We start from the raw sequence: 24,659 nt of genomic DNA, 5'->3' as shown, positions 1-24,659 counted from the left end.
TATAGAACACCTGCATACTTATACGTGAGGGTTGTGGTGGACAGGGACTTATGATGGAGATGTAACTCCGCCCCAGGAACTATTCAAACATATTTGGTGGTCCTGTAATGGGATCCGGCCTTTTTGGGAAAAAAAAATAGAAGAAATAACCAATTTGGTATGCCCTGAACCTTTGTCATTCACTCCAAATCTAGTTCTATTCTGGCAGGACACTCCTATTCCGCCCCTGCAAAACAGCATTAGCTACCTTCCTCATTCTGGCATCTAAACTGTTGATACCATTACACTGGCTTAGCCCCTCTCCCCCTTCACACCAAGAATGGCTGGACAAGGTTGACCAAACCTGCAGAGTTGAGGAACTTACCTCTTGGATTGAACGCAGACATGAGTGCTTTTTGCAAATCTGGTTGCCCTGGAGGGTTTATCGTAAGCTATGATGTCACCTTTCTGTAATTATTCAGTGCAGTATACCTAATGACACTGTTTCTTAACTTGTCTTGTCTTGCATATTTACTCTTTCTTCATAGGTCACAATTCTTTTCTAAGTGTGTCCAACCCCCGACCGATCTCCTCTTCGAATGTCCTAGTCATCAACATGTGACATTACTATCAACTGGACAAGGGACGTAAGGTACTATTTTACACTGCTGGCGCTGAGGGTGATTTACAACTTGGAACTTTACAGTCGCCTGCGTGTGGATCTTTTTGCACTTATTGTGCTATTTTCAATAAAAAGAGATTTATGAAAAAAAACTGCAAAAAGTTAGGTCAAAGTCAGCTCTCGTGTCAGCGGGGCTTGCTGCCACTGGCAGCGGCACCATGGAGAGTCCATAAAACTAGTTCAGTAGTCACCAACCTGTAGCATTCAAACTCCTGCAAGACTACAATTCCCATCACACCTAGCATATTCCCAGCATATTCTTGTTTTACAAGAGCAGGAGGGCAAAAACTCGCAAACCACTGCTCAATGTTTGAAAAAAAAATGAATGGCTGAATTGTAGTTGTAGTGCCCTGGAGCAGGGGTACTGTGAAGTCTGGACATTTGTGGAATTTTGCCCGTTTCCTTATGCAAAGTTATAAACTTCTTTCTTTATTTCACTTGAAAGGGTTAACATGCACTGTTTAACTGCATTTTATATGTATGTTGCGATATATATCCTGTTCATTTGCACTGTATTTGTGAGGTTCTGTGGAAAGGGTTAATGAATACTGAAAGAATTTTGGGACTTTGAATGAGAAGCTGGTAATTTTCCAGCTGCCATAGGGTTTAAAGAAGAGCATGTTTTAGAGGAATAAAGTCAGACTTGTTTACCACCAAAACCAGACAGACTGACCTTTTTAATGTCTGGTTTAGCTTTGTTGTTATATCTGAAAACCTGTTTGTGTCTGGAGAAACTGCTATGTCATTGCAATTAAGTGTCACTGAAGCTCTAATGTAAGTCTATGACAGACGGGAGTGGTAACTTTGTGATTGTCTGTGCTGAGTTTCTCCACTCCAACCCTCCCACTAGAAGGTTCCAGTCTAGCTAGAAATGGTACATAAGAAGAGCAGGTCAGAGCCATTAGTGTTCTGCAGTTAGAGAACAGTGCTCAGAACAGGGGACTCCTCCAGACTATTGAGTGACCAGAAGAACCCTTTGGCCAAGATACCAGCCTTCTAAGAGAGAGAGAGAGACAGTTAGCTCATGCCTTTTCTCAGCATCATACCCTTCTTCTGCCAGGGAGGAGACTGGAGAAGCCAGCTCAATGCCTCGCTTGTATTTTGCACCCAAATTCCAGTCAAGAAGCACACTGGTTACTGCAGACCCTGACTCTTCTGGACTTATTTCCCATTGGGGTGCAACACAGCTTACAATCCCTTCCAGAAAGTAGTATTAAGTAGTGACACCTCAACGGTGTCATGGGGCCATCCAAACGCCGGCCACTGCATAGTGTGCTGGCCAGCTGATGACCTCCTGCTGGTTGGTGGCCTCACATTCTCTGACACTGGGAAAGGGGAATGGAGGATTATGAGATTGTAACTTAGGCTCCTTCTTGCCTTTGTTTAAAGAGATTGAAACTGAGCCTTAAACCATCTAATTAGAGATGAGTGAATTGAAGCTAACGAAGTGGGTTTGATCCGAATTTCAGGAAAAATTTGATTTGCACCGAAGCCAAATCTCCTCATGCTTCGTGGTTACGAATCACATTTTTTCCATGGCTGCTACACGTGTGAGGACATGGGGCAAGGAACTATGGGAAGGAAGGGATGACCCACAATGCCCTGCATGCAGCCAATCAGCAGCCAGCCAGCCCTGTAATGTCACAGCCCTATACATAGCGTCAGCCATCTTAGATTCTGCCATTCACCAGCGTACTTAGTGCAGGGAGAGATGTCTGCAGGCGCTAGGGACAGTGATAGGAAAGACTTGATTGTGGTGAAAAAACGATTTATAAGTGCAGGGAAAGGATAGGGAGGAATCATTCCACAGCAATTATGTAGAACAGGATTCAGTAGGGGAGGTTATAGATTGGGTAATAGGAACAATCCTATTACCCCTTGCTGCACTGACTGGGGATCCAAATTGCCATTATACAGCTCTGTCATTCTAGCAAACCGTTCTTGTTATTGGGGTGCAAGTGCTGTTTGATACAGTTATTAAGAGGGTTTATTACAAGGAAATATTTCTACAGTACGTCTTATTTGCCCTTGTGCTGTGCAGTTATATACTCTAAAGCCCTGTTTGCCGTGTATTAGTGGCAAAAGATAAATATATTTGCCCTTGTGCGGTGCAGTGATATATTCTAAAGCCAAGTTTTAGTATTTCAGCGTCGCACTTATCTGTTGAAAAGCCTTTTGTGTAAAGGTTGAAAAATATTAGGGCATAATTGCCGTTCAGCGGTGCAGTGATATATTCTAAAGCCTAGTTTGCCGTGTATTAGTGGCAAAATAAAAATATATTCGACGTTCAGTATTGCACTTATACTGTATGTTGAAAAGGCTTGTGTAGTGGAAAAGTGGAAAAAAATAAGGGCCTATTGGCTGTTCAGTGGTGCAGTTATATGTGGTGAAACCCTTTTTTTTCAGTATGGACCGAATTATGTAGTGGTCAAATTTTTTATGTGAAACAGGCTTTTTGGGGGAAAATTGATGGGTAATTGTAGACCTCCTTTTTCTATATAGACCGAATTATGTCATTGTGGGTCCTGCAGTAAACAGAATGAAGACGCTAATGACCACACACACCAGCTGACTTTGCCTTTACCATCTATTCATAATTAAATCAAGCAGATTCAGTAAGTTGAAAACATTCATGTGTTTTTATCTGCTCCGTCTGCATTCAATCTCCACAGCACACAAGACATGACAGGAGAGTCTCTGCCTTGGAGTCCAAGTTCAGTTTCTTACGATCATTAGTTCCATCAGAATTGTGCGTAACATTCTTGCTCCCTGTGCAAAGCCATACAAAAAGACTCCGTAGGCAAAAGAAAAATATATTCGTCATTCAGCATTGCACTTATATGTTGAAAAGTTTTGTGTAGTGTAAAAGTTGAAAAAATTAAGGGCCTACTTGCCATTCAGCGGTGCACTTATATGTGATAAAGCCATTTTTGCGGTGACATTTTTTACGTGACACAGGCATTTCTCGGGAAAATGCATGGGTGATTGTACACCTCTTTTTCGGTATGGGCCGAATTACTTAGTGGTGAAATTCTTTACGTGACAGGCTTTTTTGGGAAAAATTTATGGGTGATTGTACACCTCCTTTTGCGGTATGGACCAAATTATTTAGTGGTGAAATTCTTTATGTGACAGGCTTTTTTGGGGAAAATGTATGGGTGATTGTAACCTCCTTTTGCGGTATAGACCGAATTACTTAGTGGTGTTATGTGACACTGGCTTTTTTTTCGGAAAATGTATGGGTGATTGTACACCACCTCTTGCGGTATAGACCGAAGTAGTGGTGAAATTCTTTATAAGACACAGGCTTTTTTGGGGAAAATGTATGAGTGATTGTACACCTCTTTTTGCGGTATGGACCAAATTACTTAGTGGCGAAATTCTTTATGTGACACAGGGTTTTTTGGGGAAAATTTATGGGTGATTGTACACCTCCTTTTGTGGTATGAATCAAATTACTTAGTGGTGAAATTCTTTGTGACACAGGCTTTTTTTGGGAAAATGTATGGGTGATTGTACACCTCCTTTTGCGGTATGGACCGAATTACTTAGTGGTGAAATTCTTTATGTGACACTGGCTTTTTTTTCGGAAAATGTAAGGGTGATTGTATCCTCCTTTTGCGGTATGGACCGAATTACTTAGTGGTGTCATTTTTTATGTGACACTGGCTTTTTTGGGGAAAATGCATGAGTGATTGTAAACCTTCTTTTGCGGTATGGACCAAATTACTTAGTGGTGAAATTCTTTATGTGACGCAGGTTTTTTGGGGGAAAATGTATGGGTGATTGTACACCTCCTTTTGCGGTATGGGCCGAATTAAGTAGTGGTTTAATTTGTTATGTGAAACAAGCTTTTTTTGGGTGAAATTTTTAAATTTCAAAGCAAACTCCGCTGTTCTGTATCTCTTGTGAAGTCAATGTCTCCAACTATGCCCCTCACGCGATTTACACCAAATACATTATTTTCCTGTAGACATCCAAGAAATATGTTGGAGGCATGTAGTGTATGCAAGCCATGTGCGACCCCTCTCATCACTCTCACGCTGTTCTGCACCTGGTTTGCCTGGGCGAACAGAGTCATACAGGGGAGGAACTGCTCCTTGTCCTTCATCAAGAAATCGAATCCTGGCTTTCTCCGCGACAAATGAAAATGGGAACCATGGTGACCGACAACTGGAAGAGCATGGTGTCAGCGCTGCGTCAAAGAGGGATGAGCCATGCGCCCTGCATGGCGCACGTGTTCAATCTGGTTGTCAAGCGGTTCCTGAAGTCTTCCACCCATCTGCAAGACATCTTAAAAATGGCCAGGAAACTTTGCATGCACTGCAGCCACTTGTAGACCGGAAAGCACACACTCCTTGAGCTGCAGCGGCAGAACGGCATCCCCCAACATAGGCTGATATGTGAAGTTCCCACCCGTGAATTCTACCCTCCATATGTTGGACAGACTATATGAACAGAGAAAGTTCATAAACTATTTCCTGATGATCCAAGCAGACAGGAGTAGTCCCCTGTTAACTTCGATGTCAGCCAGTGGCAGCTCATGCGTGACACCTGCCGTTTGCTGAGGCCCTTTGAGGAGGCCACGTTATTTGTCGCCAGGACTACGGGATGAACTATGTCATTCCACTGCTTCATGTTCTGGAACAGATGCTGGTAAATCTGGCTGGTCAGGGGACTGGAGACGTCGCGCCTAGAAAAATGGCGGCAAAGTTTGATTTGTCAGGGGACTGGAGACGTGGCGCCTAGAAAGATGGCAAAGTTTGATACATTTGTCTGTCAAGATCTCTGTTTACAGTTAGTGAACGGGAACATGATTTATCGCACCCCAACCAATGGGGTGTTAACCCTCAGAAGTAGGTCATCGGCATGAAGTAGCAGTCATTTTCACAGCCCGAGGTATCTTCCCGGAAGCTTGACCTCTGCACGTCGACGGTCTGCATTCCGAAGCCAGTATTAAAGAAATATCCCACAGTGCACCCCCTTGGAGGAAACTGAGGCTGCTTTGCTTCTTCAAAAACAATAGACTCTGTACAGCATGACACTGATGTATAATTTCTTATACACCAGACAGAGTATTCCAAGTATCTGTCTGCCCACATAGCTGCCGAGAAGCTGAAGAGTCTTGCCATTGAAGTGGTCTCAGAGCTGAACCTAAAAGCCAAATTTTTCTGTTTACCTGGACTCAAAGGAATGGACAGAGATCCACTGGCTGTGCTCATACAGATTTCATCCAAGCCTCCATTCACCAAGGCAAGCACAGAGGACCGGATTGTGTGGACAGGTTGGTTATGCGGGACGTACACAGAGGACAATCTATTGGAGGTGTTACCAGAGACATTTACTTGCCTCCCGCTCTTCCTGTATAATGGCCCCGAGGCGCTGACAGCTATTGTAGGGAAGTGGTTCCAAAGAAACTTGGACTGTTGTTTGGATAAGCTGGTGATCAGTTCACAGGACCTTATGTAGCTAGCAGCGATGTGGACCGGGTATGACGTGTCTGGATCAGTGTCGGCCACAGCGCTTGCTTTCTCTGTGCTCGTCGAACCTCGCATGGACATTTCACGCAGACTACACTGGTCGTCAATCCATTCTTGTAGAAACACTTTTTTTTCAGTTTGTCTTTTAAACCTTGTGGTTTTGCCCCTTCTGTGTTGTATTTTATGTGTGTTAATGTCCTGTTTGTCAAACAAAACAATAGCTGACCTTAGGGAGACCAGCAACAGAAAATACTGTGGAGCCTCATGTAAGAGTCTCGACACAGCAATCCAAATTGCAAAGCTCCCTGGGAAAAAGTAATATGCAAAATAACCATGGAGCCCCAGTTACGGGTCTTCAACACAGTGAAAGCCAGATATCCCTCAAAGGAAGGAAAACCAAGCAAAGGGGTGTCCCCATTACAGAGAGCAACACTGCAAACAGAGCTTTATGCACAGCCTCAAGAACAAATAATAATATGTTGGTCTGTATATTCTCTTTAAGCACATTTCCTCAGGATAGATCATCAATATCTGATGGATAGAGGTCCAACACTTGGCACCCCAGTCGACCAGCTGTTTGAAGAGGCCACAGGACTCTGGTAAACATTGTGGCCATCTCATAACATACCAAGTACAACTAAGTACACTGTATGGTGGTTGAGCTTGGTGTTGCAACCCAGGCCAACACAGGTCATATGACCAATGAATGTGACATCACTCACCTAGGAAAAGATCACAGTGCTCCCAGGAGCGCTGTGGGCTCTTAAGAAAGCTGATCAGCAGGGATGTCAACCCCCATGATTAGATATTGAATTAGATACCTATCCAGATATTAGACTATCAGTATCAAACTCACAGAAAGTTCCCTAATAAAACTGGCCCAAACTTATTGTATTCCTTTGAAAAAGTGATCCACTTTGGGCAATCTCTTTTTGTTAACAGGGTCTCCACTGATGTGTTGTTGACAGTGTGTCTTGTAACACTGGTACCCAGCAACTGGCTTCAAAGGGGTTCTCCAGAACTTTTATACTAATAGCTTATCTTTAGAATTGGCCATCTATATTCCAACTCCAGCACCCTACCGATCAGTGGTTCTGTGGTAGCTCCGGTGCTGAAAAACAGCACTATAACTACACAGCTCCGTCCACTGTGTAGTGGCCAAGGCTGGTTACTACAGCTCCGTTCCTGTTCACTTGAATGCTGCAATAACCAGCTGTGGCCACTACAAAGTGGATGGAACTGTGTAGTTCCGGTGATGTTTTCTGGCACTACTACAGAACATCTGATTGGCAGGAGTGCTGAGAGTCTGCCCTCGACCGTTCTAATTTTGATGACCTAAATAATGCATATTTTTTTTATCAAAGGGGTCATTATGAATAGGGTGACACCAATTATGTGTACTTTTAATATGCGGATGTTCCCACATTTACCTTAGCTCTAATTTGGTTAAGGACTGCAAAGCTAATTCAGTACAATATTATGACTTGCTAGCCAAACCCTTGACAGGCTGCAGTTCACATGACAATCACTGGGTGGTCACAAATATACGATAGATATCTTGTGACATAATATCTCAAAATCAAGTCACAACACACATACTGTATCGCTTTTTTTAAAGTCCTACCAGGGGACTTGACCATGCCCTCGCCTGATCATTGATATAATAGACTATAATACATCTAAAGTACAGTGTATTATTGTAAAAAGTAAATAAACAGGCTTCTAACAGGGACCAGTTAGGAGTACAAAAATGGCAGACCTGGTGGCCTTCATTAGACCTTCAGCTGCCATGGGAAGGCATTAGCACCACACAACTATGTCAGATATACAGAAATACAGAATATACATATATATATATATATATATATATATATATATATACACACACACACACACATATACTGTGTATATACAGAATATATACGGTATATCACCAAGGATTTAATAAAATAGGTAAATTTGTTTTTCATGTACACTATCCACAAAATAAAGGACCAGCACATCTGGCTGATGGCTCATGAACTGTGGATACTGATGTGGTGGCTGCTTTCAATGACTAGAAATCAGATCTGGCATTTGTTGAACTAGATAACATCAGGATGACAGAGTCAGAGGAAGACACCAATTATAATAGGTATTAACTTTGGAGAATGCAATGGGAAGAGGGTCTGTGCTATCTACCTGCAGATAGTCACAGGGAACATACTTGGAATTCCTTAGGGTACAGGATCAGAAACCGAGCTGCAACCTATTGTCCATCTACCTCTGATCTGAGGTTTAATGGCTTAGTGCAGGAAGTATTTAGAAGTTATGGAAATATCTGTGTCAGGTTGTATTCCTTTGTCTGTGTTGAATCATTGCCTGGGAGGTGAAGCCCTGCAGGAACCCAACTCACTGTAAGGGTCAGTGGTTAGGATGAAGACATTTGTGTGATCTTTTCAGAGGATCAGAAGAAGGATTTGGTTGTGCTGTCAGTTTAAGATGTAAACACTTAGGCCTCTTTCACACGAGTGTGCCGGATTAGGTCCAGATGCGTTCAGGGTGCGTTTAGTGAAACAGTTTTTTACGCGCAAGTGCAATGCGTTTTAATGCATTTTTCATGCGCGTGATAAAAAACTGAAGGTTTACAAACAACATCTCCTAGCAACCATCAGTGAAAAACGCATTGCATCCGCACTTGCTTCTGGATGCAATGCGTTTTTCACTGAAGCCCCATTCACTTCTGTGGGACCAGGGCTGCGTTAAAAACACAGAATTTAGAACATGCTGCGTTTTTCACGCAACGCATTGCACCCACGCGGAAAACCTTAGGGGTTTATCTGTAAAAAGTTGTTGTGTTGGGTCTTTGGTAATTGGCCTCCACTGAAAAAACAAACAAAAAAACAACAACATTATATTAGTGTAATGTGACTAATATCTTAATGATATGATATGGTGCAAGCGAATGAAGTTCTGTAATGTTATGTGCTACATGACACCATTCTAAGATAAGGTTAGATGGAGACTTTAGATACATAAAGTTACCTCAATTCTGAAGCACTGCAACAGTTGGACCCAAAAAATTAGGACTAAGACAATTATATTTAAAGGTGTTGTGCCACCAATACATTCTACTTTAATATAATTAATCATGAACAACTGGTAACCTTTGTAATATACTTTCTGTTACACAAATACACCAGTTGTGAGTTATTCTCCTGACTTAATTATAATGTTGCCCTCTGGTGTTTAATGTGTATAGTATATAGTATAGCGTGTCCACCCACTAAGGTAGTCGCACATGCTCAGTTCCTTCCTTCAACTGCCAACAGCTGTATCTTCTGTTGGAAGCTCTGACAGGGACAGAGCTAAAGCAGAATGGTCACACCTCCTGAGCTGTGACAGGGAGACAGCTGCAGCAGAAAGAACACATCCCTGGGTTCCGAGCTCTTGAGAAAGGACATGACCCAGAGCTGCCAGCCTTCCTTGAGAAAATGTATCACAGCAATGGAGCAATAAATGCTCTACATCCATCAATGTGAGGTACAGGGCTGGTTCTGGCTTTGTTAGAAAGAGATTGTCATGTGCTACATGATTTTCATTTTTCACATCAATCATGGGATAACCTCCTTAAAGCGGTTATCCAAGTTCTCAAACAACCCCCCCATGTTCTGGGCCCCTCACAGGTAATATACTTACCCTGCTGGGCAGGCGGGGACAGGGACTAGCTTCCCTAGTATCGCGGGTGTAGTTGGTACAGGATTAGTAGTAGATACAAAGTGCAGCTTTGGTCAACAGGTGATGAGGTATGGTGGCTGGTTAGGTGGCAATTAAATGGTACTTATGGATATAGATATCCACGGTATTATACAGGCTTTGTGTTTGACTGACCTAGAAGAGGTCTAGGTGATGTGTGTCTGGGCCGCAGTCCCTCACCTGCAGCAGGGTCTTTAAAGCTATGATGTTGCTGATCACTCTTGCTGTTTAGACACACTGAAGTTCTTTGAAAGCCATGTTCTTGATTCTGCCAATTTTCCAGGAATCATAGTCTCACAGGAGCACTTGTTACGACAAAGAGTAGGAGCTTTGGCATGTGCTTCTTATCTTTTCACCGTCTCACTGGAATTCCCTCTCCTGGTAGGAATTAGGACCAGTCCACTCCTACCAGGAGAGAAGGAACAAGGTGGTTAGCCCTGTTCCTGCCAACCATACCTCCTTTGCTGGAATGCACAGCAGAAGCATAACATGGTATAACATATAATGCACAAAATAACAGCAATTCCAGATACACCAGGTCTGTAGTACTGCACATGACTGTAGCAAGATGGGACTGATGATCACACATTCCTCCCTACAGTAAGATGCTTAGCAATGTAAATAATGGGAGCAGCACCCCCTACAGAAGTATTATTTTTTACTTGTGTATGTATACAATGGCATTTTTACTCATGTTCCACGTGTGAATGTACTTCTTATATAGTGGTGAAGAACAGATATCATAAAAACACATTTTCCAAGTCACATAAGGTGACCTTAAAATCATCCGAGCAACATTTGCCCTGCTTCCTCTTTAATAGTAGATAATCTGTAATCATTTTATTCTTGCGCTGTCATATTCTTGGACCTGGCCAGCCGTTTTTTGTACGGTTCAGTCCAGTCTACTCCACCCATTTTTTTACCCTTTCAGTTTCCTGGGATGATTTCATGCTGACTGATTTCTAACAATTGATGGACTGTGTTGAAATTTGGAGAAGAGGTTATATAGTTTACTGTAACAGACATCCTCTGCATTTGTATATGCCCCAATTAGTTAACTTGTCTGATTTACTTTCACTTACATGTGTTTTGCAGCTTATGGCAAAAAATGCGCTCACCACATACATGCACGCACTCATACAAACGCTCACCACATAGATGGACGCACTGATACATGCACTCACCACATAGATGGACGCACTGATACATGCACTCACCACATAGATGGACGCACTGATACATGCACTCACCACATACATGGACGCACTCATACATGCACTCACCACATACATGGACGCACTCATACACGCGATCACCACATACATGGACGCACTGATATATGCGCTCACCACTTACATAGATGCACTCATACACAGTCACCACATACATGGACACACTCATACACAGTCACCACATACATGGACACACTCATACACAGTCACCACATACATGGATGCATTCATACATGTGCTCGCCACATATATAAATGCACTCATATATGCAGTCACCACATACATAGACGCACTCATACACGCGGTCACCACATACAAAGACGCACTAATACACGCGGTCACCACATACATTGATGCATTCATACACATGCTCACCACATACATAGATGCACTCATACACGCGGTCACCACATATAAAGAAGCACTCATAAACGCGGTCAGCACATACATGGACGCACTCATACACGCGGTCACCACATACATGGATGCATTCATACACATGCTCACCACATACGTAGATGCACTCATACACGCGGTCACCACATATAAAGAAGCACTCATACACGCGGTCACCACATATAAAGAAGCACTCATACACGCGGTCACCACATACATGGACGCACTCATACACAGTCACCACATACATGGACGCACTTATACATGAGCTCATCACAAATATAAATAAATATATATATATGTACACAGTACAGATCAAAAGTTTGGACACACCTTCTCATTCAAAGAGTTTTCTTTATTTTCATGACTATGAAAATTGTAGATTCACACTGAAGGCATCAAAACTATGAATTAACACATGTGGAATTATATACATAACAAAAAAGTGTGAAACAACTGAAAATATGTCATATTCTAGGTTCTTCAAAGTAGCCACCTTTTGCTTTGATTATTGCTTTGCACACTCTTGGCATTCTCTTGATGAGCTTCAAGAGGTAGTCACCTGAAATGGTTTTCACTTTACAGGTGTGCCCTGTCAGGTTTAATAAGTGGGATTTCTTGCCTTATAAATGGGGTTGGGACCATCAGTTGCGTTGAGAAGTCAGGTGGATACACAGCTGATAGTCCTACTGAATAGACTGTTAGAATTTGTATTATGGCAAGAAAAAAGCAGCTAAGTAAAGAAAAACGAGTGGCCATCATTACTTTAAGAAATGAAGGTCAGTCAGTCAGCGGAAAAATTGGGAAAACTTTGAAAGTAAGGGCTATTTGACCATGAAGGAGAGTGATGGGGTGCTGCGCCAGATGACCTGGCCTCCACAGTCACCGGACCTGAACCCAATCGAGATGGTTTGGGGTGAGCTGGACCGCAGAGTGAAGGCAAAAGGGCCAACAAGTGCTAAGCATCTCTGGGAACTCCTTCAAGACTGTTGGAAGACCATTTCAGGAGACTACCTCTTGAAGCTCATCAAGAGAATGCCAAGAGTGTGCAAAGCAGTAATCAAAGCAAAAGGTGGCTACTTTGAAGAACCTAGAATATGACATATTTTCAGTTGTTTAACGCTTGTTTGTTATGTATATAATTCCACATGTGTTAATTCATAGTTTTGATGCCTTCATAGTCATGAAAATAAAGAAAACTCTTTGAATGAGAAGGTGTGTCCAAACTTTTGGTCTGTACTGTATAAACACACACATGAACATAGTTATACACCTATTTCTACACGCAGACACTTACCTTTCCTGTAGACAGCTGATGTCTGGTGCTCACAGGCAGCCTGGAGAAATAGGTGCCATCACCCCTCTGTGCCATCCAGGGACAGCAGTGGAGGTGTTAACCTACTATGGTGGGGGTCAGGGGACAGGACACACAGGAGGGGGGCAGGCATTATAGAGCTCTTTGTGCAGGAACAGCAAGCGTGTGCTGGGATGGGGCTTGATACCATGACGCTCTGTTATTGGCTGGCAGCAAGTGTCATAGTAAGCTGCCAGGCAATAGAAAACAAAAAGCAGTACTGGCAAGTGCTGTCCCAGTACTGCGGATCCCAGAGTGAGAACGGCCATAGGAGGAGGAGACAGCAATTGTACTCTTTCCTTCACACTCAGTGGGAGGAGCTCCAGCACTGCTGCTGTATGTAGTACATGCTTCTGTAAAGTACAGCACAGCAATAGGTAGGGGAAGCCTATAGATCTAATAAAAACATCCAGTACTGCCATGGGGCAACTTCTAACCTCGGGCCCCAAAGCAGTCGCTTCCCCTGCTTCCTTGATAGCTACGCCACTGGTTGGCAGCACATCCCTGTTTACACAGGTTGATGTGCTTTTGGCAAACATTGAACTTATGTGTCACATTAAGGGTGCGGGCCCATTGCGGAACGGGTGCAGACCCATTCATTTCAATGGGGCCGCAAAAGATGTGGACAGCATACGGTTTGTTGCTCTCCACTTTTCCTCGCTCACGCCAGGTCTAAAATTGTGAGTGTGGGCATGGAAGGGGGCGGTTTGGGAGGCCCGACTCATTCATAATTTTCTACACCTGTTTTAGGTGTAGAAAATGGTCTAAATGTAAGACAGCTCGGAAGCCTGCACCTCTTCATAACTTCAGCAGATCCACCGCCATCTATAGGGAGAAATGTGCCCTGTAGTCTTTACATCAGACAATGCTTAGTACTTAGATGTAGATGTAGTAAAAACAGGTTTAAAGGTGTTTTCCAAGACTTTTCTACTGATCAAATATCCTCTGGATAGGTCAACAGTATCTCATCTGTGGGGGTTCGACACCTGGTACCCCAGTCGATCAGCTGTTTAAGGCACCTGCACTTGCAGTAGTGAAGGGAGCCTTCTTGCAACTTAGTCTAGGTCATGTAACATCACGTTTATCGGTCACATGGCCTAGGTGCAGCTCAGCACTGTGCTTCTTGAGCTGAGCACTGGTGCCTTCTCAAACAACTGATCGGCGGGGGTCCTAGGTGTCTGAACCCCACCAATCAAATACTGATGACCTATCCAGAGGAAAGGTCATCAGTAAAAATGTCTTGGAAGACCCCTTTAAGGCTTAGGCTTCAAGGTCTTTTCTGGGATTCTGGGTTTCAAGTGAATAGGTGCTAAGTTGCATTACTTCAGAACGCCCGCTATACAGTTTATAGAGCTGTACATTAGTTGTACACTATTTACTTCTGAAACCCCACCGATATCATATTGTCGAGCCACCCCCAACCTCATATTGATGACCTATCTATAGGTCATTAAAATGTTAGTCCTGGAAAAACCCTTTAACTAGGTATGTAATCTGGGTGATCTACTTCTAAAATATTTCTTTGTACTTATTTAAATATCTCTCATGTATTTTTAATCCACATATTTATCACAGAGCTTCGTTAGAGAAGTTCATTTCCAGAAAGACTCAGCATTATAAGCTTTATTCTACATTTAAATGACTGCCAGATGGAAGCTCTTGGTGTACAACCTTGAACTCACTTCACTCTATGTAACTTTAAGTTTAGCCAAGATTACTATACCTTGTATCAAACCCAAAAATGTAGCTGTGATATTGCTTAGGAATCCTCTTGTTTAGTATTAACGGTGGAAACATCTGTTTGAAGCCGTATGAGGAACGTGTATTTAAAAAGGCACATCTAGTACTGTCCAAGAAGAAAACGCAATGTATAACCCCAAGATTCCCAGTTCAGAACTGTACATAAAAAATTAATCAGAACAATTTGGATTTTATCATACATAAGTTAAGACACCAAATCCCATAAATGTATATCTTAAAAACTATTGTAATTATGACAACTATTTTTCATTTTCATTAAAAAGACTGAGAGGTTGTCACAACCCAATCCTGTCGTTATTAAAGGGGTTCTCCAGGATTTTGATATTGATGGCCTATCCTCAAAATAGGTCGTATCTGATTGGTGGGAGTCCAACTCCCAGCACCCCAACAGCTCTATGAAGAGGCCACATTACTGTGTGAGCGCTTAGGCCTCTTCCTGGCCCAAGTGATGTCCCCTTCAAGTGAATGAGACTGAGCTGCAATACCAAGCACAGCTGCTTGGCACTGTGCTAGGTAAGCTGTGAGGAGGCTGCGGCGCTCACCAGAGCTCTAGTGATCACCACAGCTTCCTCAAACAGCTGACTGGCGGTTGCGCTGGGAATCGGACCTGGAGAACCCCTTTAAACTTAAGGATTCGTCATAACTGGTTTCAGATATAGCCTTGTGCTTGCAAGTACTATGTCTCCCATGGTTAGGTCCAAATCAAATAGTAATGTGGAAGTGCCTTTCTATGCCTATACAGGTATGGACTTTCTAACATAGGATGTGTAAGACCTTATAGACCCTCTTGTCCATGGGGGACACAGAACTGGAATTTAAGTGAAGGTACCATTTCTTCCATTTTTATACTCCCATGTATAAATACTTCTCTTGAGTTGCCCCTCTGGAAATGTCTTTCTTTACTCTGCTAGACTCCATTAAAGGGAATCTATTTGGCACAGGTGGAGTACATTGAATAGAATTCATTGACCGGCGAGCTTCTGGACTTTGGTAAACTTCAGGGCCAGACATGAGTTCATCTTCACTGCCTGGCCCTGTTAGTGAAAGAGGTAGAAGGAAAAGGAGAGGAGCCTCGGGTGCAACGCCTCCACCCTCCTAGCACTCAGGTGCTAATTAGCATAAAATGAAATGCCTGAATTCTCCACAGTAGGGCTACTGATAGAAATAGGACCAACAACATCAGAAGTGCGCATCTGGCATTTAAGATAGTTTCATTGCAAGCTATGTGGTGACTGATTCACTTTAAATAATCCATCAAAAGTAAAGGATTCCCACCCTTCTATGCAGCTTCTTCTTCACCTCTAGAAATTCTTAAAATCTCATTCACTTTGCTTATACGCTTGTAGCAGTTACGCCACATGTGAACATACCCTATAGGTGAGTTCGCATGCAGCTGATATGTTGCGGGAGCTTGCAGAAATCCATGTGCTTGCTGTCAAAACAGCTCCATTCAGATGTACAGAAGAGATTTTCAGTTCCACAAATTTCTGCTGTAAATCTTATGTCGGAAATAAAATGCAGACCACTGTGATGGGATTCCAGGGGGGGATTCATCCTATCTGTCCTATCAGCTGCAATTTCCACTTAAAGCAGTAATCTCCTGTCATGCCCCAGATTTACTGGCATTACATGAGTAATGTCAACACACACCATCACTTGATTGATCAGACTGTGATAAAATATGAAAGTTCACATGTGCCTACAGTATTTAATTGCATATATACCAGTCATAATGGAAGTTGATTTCTCAAATATACTGTACCACACACACACACACGGAGTGAATGTTGACTAGACATCATGTAAATTAAATTTCACAGAAGTCTAGCTTCCCAAAAGTCACATTGTTATGACTACCAGGTAATATCCAGAGTAACTACCATGTGCACTATGGACAGTGGCTAGATGGGCTCTGAGTGACTCAATAAGGTCCTGGTAGGTTGTCATAGGTATGTGGAGCCATGCTGACTGCAGTGCATCCCACAGCTGCTGGAGGGGGTGTGGGGGAGGATCCATAGAATGAACACAATGATCAAGGTGGTCCCACAGATGCTCAATTGGATTTTAGTGTGGGAAATTATGGGCTAGGGTAGTACTTGGAAGTCTTGGTCATGCTCTTCTAACCAGTGTTGAACATTTCTAGCTGTAGAACAGAGTCACAGACACCACACATGTAATACTGAAACTATCTTTATTGTGTCTCATATAAAGACATATTACAACAAATATCAACAATAGTAAAATTGATGCAGAAAAATGCACGTCAGGGTTTGTCCGGCCCCCCAGCTCCTGGTCTGTATACCTTGCTTGTCCTCGTGCCATGTATGCACTATTTTTGTATGCCGAGTGTCTTTTAGTTTTGGGGAATGCATTATACCACTACATGATCAGACAAGGCATTGTTTCTGGCAATGATATATTATTAGTGGGAAATGCAAAGTGATTTAGGGACTGGGGGGGGGGGGGGGTTTCACTCTCTCAGCCTTTTTCTGCATCAATTTTACTATTGTTGATATTTGTTGTAATATGTATTTATATGAGACACAATAAAGATCTTTTCTGTATTACATGTGTGGTGTCTGTGATTCGGTTCTGTAGCTATGTTTCCGCACATGGTAATTTGTTGTATGGTAGTTTTTGTTTGGTTTTCACATTTCTAGCTGTGTAACAAGTCACACTGTCTTGCTGGAAGATACCATTCTCCCCAGGGAAGACAATCAGCATGTATGGGTGGTATGTGATCTGCAGGGATAGATTCATACCCAAATCAGTTGTGAGTGACGTCCACATGAATCAGTGGGTACAGAAGATGCCCCCCCAAAACTTCCCTAGTCCACATCACTGCCACCACCATCTTTTGTTCTTCCAGCAATGGTTTCAGGGTGTTAGTCCATCAATTTGATGACGCAGAAAATGTGACTCATCGGAGAAGGTAACCTATTGCCAATACTGTCGCAAAAATTGAAGCCTTTTTTTGCCAATGCAACTTTGTTAGTGGCTTGTGGTGCTCTGCAGTTTCCAAGTCACCTATTCACAGTGGTGCCATTTGTCCACTCACAATACACTTTCACCACAGCAGCATGCGGACAGTTCACAAACTGCGCAGCTTCAGAAATACCTCCCTTGACCTGACAGCCAATAATCATTTCTTTTTACAATGTGTGCAGACAGCCTATCACGCACCTTATATACCCACCAAGCCAGCTCACTACACGTGACTTCCTTCCTAAAGTATGAAGTGTTTATAAGAATGTGACTCAACCGTGTGTATGTTGCTTCGAAGGTAAAGGTGCACACCAACGAAAGAAGAAAATCTAAATGGGGCCCTCCTACTCTTGTAAAGGCCCCAACAAGTGACACCAGACCGTCCTATCACTACTACAACTCCTTCCCTCCTTGGTGAAGACTATCAACTGTAAAACTGTTTATACAACCATCAGCAGTCTGGGCATTCCCTCAGCCAATCTTTCCTTTAATTCAGAACAGAGGCCTGGTAATGAAATGCCACTCCTAATCAAAATGTATTCTTCAGACACAACCCCCCAAACTACCTATAAGCAATGCCCATTTATATGCAAACATGAATAAGGACCCAATCGTGCATAGTCTTGTGAAAAATATATATTTGGGAAAAGTTCAGTTGTACGGCAAACCAAATTTTTTTATCTATATGGCAGCTCTTTCTTGGGGGAAAATCTATAGAGGACATACTTTGCTGCAGTGCATTATGGGAGATGTAGTGTTTACACCAGGTATGTTCTCAGCTAAGCTGTTATGAAATGTCTTACATTGCTAATTCATTCCAAGTGGCTGCAAGGTGAATTTTGCAAGCTGCCCAGGATGTGACTGGAGAGAACTATGCAATATTACGATTATGATGAGAAATTACTGCATATTTCTCAATATTATATGTAGATCTAATCTGTAAAATTATACTCAAAACTGGTAATACCCATATACAAGGACTCTGATTGTTCCTGAAATATATATATTAAAGTGGGGGATAAATTGCAAGATCCACCATTGCATCTGACATGAAACATTTCAGCTAGAAGTCCAAATTATCTTTATTTCCTTCATATTTCATGAGTTTCTGGAACAATGAAATGGTGAATGTGTTTGAAGTGAAGGTGCAGAGTATTGCCCTGGAATTTATGAGTAATTATGTTATCTCAGTTCATAGCTATAACCTTCATAGCTTTATATCACAGCCGGTAACCACCTACATCTGCTTCAGAAACCTTCTCCCTTAAATTTGGGGTACATAATTGCAATATGTACCGCATCCTGCCCTTCAAACGGTGATTCTTGGTATCTTTAGGGGTGTAACTTACGTAAAAGTATGTGGCTAAATATATTCAGAAATATAAATAAATTTACACCCTAGCTCAGATAAAAAAAAACTTTATACCCCAGGCTTGACGATATACATACTTATCCGCCTTACTCCCACAGTGCCAGTGTTGGGGTGCCAGCGTCTGAACAAAAGCTGGGAGCAGGAAGGGTATATATATTGCTATCTATTGGGTTAATCCAAAAGATAATGGCAGACATTTTATTGCTGCACACCGCTCCCCGACGTAACCATATGAAAAGATATATCACCTGGTGACTGGGTGAGGGATAAAAATTGGGTGTCTCCTGGTAAAAACAGGTGAGTTGCCATGAGTTGGCACTTACAACACAAAAATGAGGAACCTTATGCACTTTAACCACAGAGCGCCTTCTTTTCATGTCTGCAATTCTTCACGTGTTAAACACTAACACTTTCACTACCAGTAAGAAAGAATGCAGCATGGAGTTGGAGAATTGGTGCAGAATGGGTTAATCATTGGCCCATTGAACAGCTCAGCCGCAGTCCCTTTGAAGTGATATTTAGTAGTGTAAAGTTCAGGGTTACTGCGGAGATTAAAGATACCAGAGGCAGACATATCTGCAAATTGCAATGCACAAAGGTGCATAAAATCCAGAACTCCTGGGAATCGGTCAAAACTGTGAAATTACCTTGATCCAAGGATTCTTACAATATTACAAGCACTGGAAATCTATCTGGGCCGTGATAAGCCGCTCACAGCTGAAGATTCAGGCTCGAAAACAAAGTAGCAATTTGTTTTTACAAGCACAGCAAATTTTTTTTTTCTTTTTCTGCATTTTTACATTTTTTTTATAGAAATTCCTCTCCTCTTGTGCCAGTTTTACTATAATTCTTTTCATATCTTTCTCAGCACAACATCATGATTATATACGTGGGTATATACATAATATGAATTCTGAATACATTTATGAGTAAAGCTGCCCATAAACATTCTACAGGTGAAACTCGAAAAATTTGAATATCGTGCAAAAGTCCATTTACTTCAGTAATGAAAATTAAAAGAAATTGCATTAATGCAGCTTAAAATTAGAGTTTGGGGAAAAGGTTCAATATTACCTGAGATTGTGACTTTGGGGTTTCATAAGCTGTAAGCCATAATCATCCAAATTATAACAAATAAAGGCTTGAAATATCTCGCTTTGCATGTAATGAGTCTATCTCATATATTAGTTTTACCTTTTAAGTTGCATTACTGAAATAAATGAACTTTGCACGATATTCAAATTTTTCGCGTTTCACCTGTATAGGTGTCCGCTGAACGATTTTCCAGCCAACAGCTCTCTGTCGTCTCCCTCCCGGCTTCTCCATACACAACTGCTCAGCTTGGCCGAACATGTATGTGTACTACATGGGTAGAGCAGAGAAAGAACAAAAGTACCAGGCAAAAAAAATATTCACAAGATCCTTGTCTCCCCAAACAACATCTGTCAGGGGTGAGTCAGGAGCTCCCCGCACACATAAGTGTGTCAGCTGAGCTCACTGTTCTTGGCCGGTTTGGCCAACAAAATACTAATGTGTATGGCCATCTTTAGGCTAGGGTGCCTCAGTGACACAGGGTCACATACCACTGGGAAAAAAAGTTGCAAGTGAAGTCATCACCTTGTTGATACAAAGCCTTAGCCTAAAAAAGAAGCACTGAAATGTGGTATGTTTTTTTTTCGTTTTGTTCCTCTGTTTGGGGGTTGAGTCAGTGGACATGATTGGCACGAAATGTCCTATCAGATCTGAAATAAAGTTGGTTAAATTAATATCAACAAAAAATAGCAGAGGGTCCCAACAAACAAGTCTTTTAGAAGGGCCGACAATTGGGCACACTTATTTTTCAGGTGATCACATCTTTCATGTGGCACTAAACGGCAGCACGGGCCCTGTGCAAACAGGATATGCTGTCGACAAACAAAAACCTTATCGGGTCAAAACTGTTGTTTGTCCCAATACTCATGATGCTTGATGTATCTAAACAACACCCTTGGGGAGCGTTGATTAACATATGTATGTATCATCATTAACAGGCAGAAATCTGCCAACGTAAAAGGAACCTAATGGCCCATTAATATGACCAGGGCAATGATTTGAAACAAACTGTTTGTTCCCGATCATTGCCATAGTTAGCTGAATGCACCAGTCATCCCATACTATGATTGTTCTTTCTATACAGATTCTTTCTTTGTTTGCAGTATATCCCTGTTTATAAACATTGACGGGCTACCATCAAAATACGATTTTAGGTAACATGTAAATGATAAATCACCACAAAGACAAGCATTTTTTTTGTTTGTCGAGTGATCTGTGGCACATTTACACAGGGTAATTAACTGGAACGGGCATTAGTAGGAACGATCAGTCCCAATAAATAGCCAATCATTTGAGTGTGTTTCTTTCCTTTTGTTGCTTTATGTACATTTGCTTTCCCCATATCTACTCAGTTCTCCTGGTACAAGATGTGCTGTATAGTCTGATACAATCAAACATTCTTCCTGCTGCTCCCTCTTCCCTCTAACACCATGAAGTCCGACATAGACTTGTTAATTAATGTTCCTTAGGGGTAATGACATCACAGTAGAGGCACTATCGTCATATTATGTAGATTTCATGGTTCATCCCACAAAATGGTTGCCCACAATATTTTGAAGAAAGGGATATAAATGCATTTAATAGAAAAACTAACATTTTTCATCTCATTTATTTTGTCCTTCATTTCTAAATTTAAAGTTAGAGGTTAAAGATTGAACAAACTTATAATGAAATCCAGAAGTGTTATCAATATTCTTGTGAAAGTCTCAAAGCGAAAACATTTATGATTTGATGGCCTTTGACTTGAAACAATTTTGACCGCTTTATTGATACCATAAATCACTTTTATATGGTTTTTTATGTTTCACATTTTCATAGTTGCACTATAGTCAGAAATTTGCTGGGAAATGACTGAATTAGAGTAAATGCTTCTGAAATGTAGAATTGTAAGGCCAATATAAGTAACCAAAATTATGATGCTATGATAAGACCAGAAAGAACGATTGGTAAAACTATTATGTGCATGTAGGTAAAGCGACTGACTCCAAACAATGGAAATTTCTGTAGGTGACCCTTTTATGGGCAGCTAAGTTAGAAAAATGTAAAACTTTCGTCAGCTCACCAAGGAAAGTCAAATATTTATGGCATTGCATTAGTAGTTGTAGAGTCTGGTACCATTACTTTTCCTCCAGAAAAATATATCAGCACTAAGAGACACGGATACACTGACAATGTTTAATGACCATTTTGCTTCCGAGTGAATATCAATTTTCTGGTTTTGCTTCTGTTTCTAACAGCTGTTAAAAACGGATGTAGTACTTTGGCTTTTGTTTAAACCCAACCCATGTAATCCACTAATGAGCACAGCAGCTGCACCTGGGTTTACCTCAGGCTAGGGGAAAGAGGTGTACTGGAGTGGGGTGGGAATGGCAAGTCCCATTACCAACACCTATCTACCATTCCATACAAATCCAGCCATCAAACACTTTAAAGAAAAATGCAATCACCTCACCTGAAACCGATTGAGCATGCATTTCACTTGCTGAAGACAAAACTGAAGGGAAAAGGCCCCAAGAACAAGCAGGAACTGAAGACCGTTGTAGTAGAGACCTGTCAGAACATCACCAGGGATGAAACCCAGCGTCTGGTGATGTCTATGCGTTCCAGACTTCAGGCTGTAATTGACCTCAAAGGATTTGCAACCAAGTATTAAAAAGTGAAAGTTTGATTTATTATTATTATTATGTCCCATTACTTTTGGTCCCCTCACAAGTGGGATGCACATATGCAAACTGTTGTAATTCCTACACCGTTCACCTGATGTGGATGTAAATACCCTCAAATTAAAGCTGACAGTCTGCAGTTAAAGCACACCTTGTTCGTTTCATTTCAAATCCATTGTGGTGGTGTATAGAGCCAAAAATGTTAGAATTGTGTCGAATATTTATGGACCTGACTGTAGTTATTAAAATCTCCCACAATAGGAACACGAGTAATAGGGGACGATGCTATAAATGCAATTAATTTCGAGCATCTCAGAGGAATAGGGAGGTAGCATATATACTGCCGCTAGTACAAATGAACCTGAAAAAGAGAGCAATGTAAACATATAAATCTGCCATCTGAATCAATCATTGAAGTAACAATAGAGTATGTAGAGTGATAAGAACAATCTATCCATGAACGGTGCAACATACTTTATCATACAGTGTGCATACAGTCTGTATGCATGTGTTCTTTTATCAAGTGAATCTATGAGAGGCAGACAATGTCAGGATGAAACTGTTGTCCACATGAGAAGATGATCTTTTCCTAGCATGACCTATGCCGCTCACATTCCACCCAATAACATTCAACTTACTGGCTATAATAAACTAATATCCATGAATCGCTAACAATACTGGACAGTCATTGGTATCAAAATACACATATCTTTGAAAAATACCAATTTGGCTAGTCTTCTCATATATTCCTCCCACAAAAAATTAAAATAAACATATACAACAAGATTTTTCCTGAAACCATGAGACACTGATAGCTTAGTATAAAAGTACAATTGTGTTGATAACTTGGTTAAGTCCCGCATTGCATCTAACGTCATAATAGAGAGAAGTAAGAGTCCTGTCTGCCACCAACAATTGACAGACAAAATGACTAGTGCAGCAAACCTGCTATCATAGTAAGACATATAATATAATTTACCACTATGGACCAGCAAAATGACAAACTAGATATGTAGGGAAGCCACCAAAACCCCCATCAAACAGCAACTCCAGGTAGCACTGCTCACATGTAGATCCTCTCAAAGCAAGTATTTGTTTATATACATCCATTGTAGCCTGGATTGTGGGGTGTCAGAAGAAATGGGTGCCACTTAGGGTCACCACCCAGAGTTTAGCCAGATACACCATAGAATATGGAAACTGCAGCACCCGCAACCTTCCCTTCACATCCGTAAATTGGGCACAGCGTTTCTGTATGTCAGCAGTTCAGTATGGGAAAAATCTAAACTTTTCCGCCATTGATAAAAGGATCTGGGAGGTTTTGCGGCTTTCTTAGAATAGTATCACAGTCTTGAAAATGAAGTATTCTGATCAAAACAGGTCTTGGAGGTGCCCCTGGTGGTAATAGGTGAGATGGCATAGACAGGATAAAGAATAAGCAGCACACTTCTCCAGCTGCCATGTTTTGAAAAATATATAACTTTGTTACCTCCTTCAGCCTACTTAGTGACTCCCACTAGTCCAATATTGTTCCTCCTCAATCTATTCTCTAAATCATCAGATATGGCAATCAGTAAAGAGACATGCACCACAAGGTCTATTTTAACAGGTGGGAGTTTATCTTCTAAATCTCCCTTCATACTACCCATATGGTCATTGAAAAACAATATGCACGAGTTCCAATGAGCCTCCACTATATAGATATCTTTAAGAGTGGGCTCTGAGCAAGATGTAGCCATGTGTATCAGTGTCCTTATCATTAGCCCACTGATGCAGCACAAAGTCATCTTTACCTGAGCAGAATGGAACAGAGGGCTCTTCAGCTTGCAGAGAGGGGTTACAGTTGCAGCCTTGGAAAGTCTCTAAGTCACCAGATGGTTTTGTTTGTATATCCGAGGATACATGGGTGAATCGCTCCAGCTGGGCCC

General features: G+C 41.7%; 1 long non-coding RNA gene across 1 annotated transcript in view; it reads left to right on the top strand.

Moving 5' to 3' along the window:
- The first annotated feature begins 527 nt into the window (after nt 1-527).
- LOC122928450 overlaps nt 528-24,659 on the top strand; it is a 34,525-nt gene continuing 10,393 nt past the window's right edge. Inside the window, exon 1 of the long non-coding RNA XR_006387887.1 lies at nt 528-631. This is a non-coding gene — a long non-coding RNA (uncharacterized LOC122928450). The remainder of the gene's footprint in view (nt 632-24,659) is intronic.

Source organism: Bufo gargarizans, chromosome 2, assembly GCF_014858855.1.
Source record: "Bufo gargarizans isolate SCDJY-AF-19 chromosome 2, ASM1485885v1, whole genome shotgun sequence".
NCBI lineage: Eukaryota > Metazoa > Chordata > Amphibia > Anura > Bufonidae > Bufo > Bufo gargarizans.
This window is presented reverse-complemented; position numbering and strand designations above follow the sequence as displayed.